This window comes from Sinocyclocheilus grahami, unplaced genomic scaffold, assembly GCF_001515645.1.
Source record: "Sinocyclocheilus grahami isolate Dianchi unplaced genomic scaffold, SAMN03320097.WGS_v1.1 scaffold1106.1, whole genome shotgun sequence".
Lineage (NCBI taxonomy): Eukaryota > Metazoa > Chordata > Actinopteri > Cypriniformes > Cyprinidae > Sinocyclocheilus > Sinocyclocheilus grahami.
The window spans coordinates 42,140-42,933 of record NW_015506285.1 but is presented as its reverse complement, the minus strand read 5'-3'; positions in this window follow the sequence as shown (position 1 = coordinate 42,933).

Genomic DNA, 794 nt, shown 5'->3' with positions numbered 1-794 from the left:
GGGGGAGAGAGAGAGAGAGAGAGAGAGAGAGAGAGAGAATTTTGAATTTTAACAACACTTTATTTTGCCCTCTTCAAATTGCAATTAATACAGATATAAAAATGTATATAATAAAAATTAATAACACACACATTAAACAAAATTTTCAGAAAAAGACAACATTTCTCCATTAACAGTACACATTTTCCCATTTAGGCTCCAAATCTCTTTAAAGCCTTCAACATCATCCATTAATCTATAATAATTAAATTCCAAATGTATTCTAGCTCTTATTATACATAAAAAAAACAAGAACATCAATATTATTATTTTGTTCCATTTTCCTTTTTCTTGTTGCATAAATTATTAATTTAGCTTGTCCCAACAAAAAATTAAAATTTTTACAAATATTCCTCTTATTTTTCTCAATTTTCACTCCAAAAATGAAACAAACATCAGAGAACATTTCTCCAAACAAATTAAACAATTCTTTCAAAAGAACAAATAAAGGCAACAATCGTTCACACCTAAGAAAACAATGAAAAATAGTTTCTCTACAATTACAAAATGGACAGGTATCAGTAATTTCAGAATTTATAATAGACACAAAAGCATTTACCGCAATAATACCGTGCAATATTCTCCACTGAATATCTCCAACCTTTTTGGTCAATGGTGGCTTATAAATTGCTTCCCATACTGGCGTTACCTCATCTTTTACATTCAGATATTTCCTCCATGGTGTATCAATCCTATTTTTTAATTTTCCTTTATTCAGCACCTTGACACAAAAAGAATACATACTTTTCCCTCCT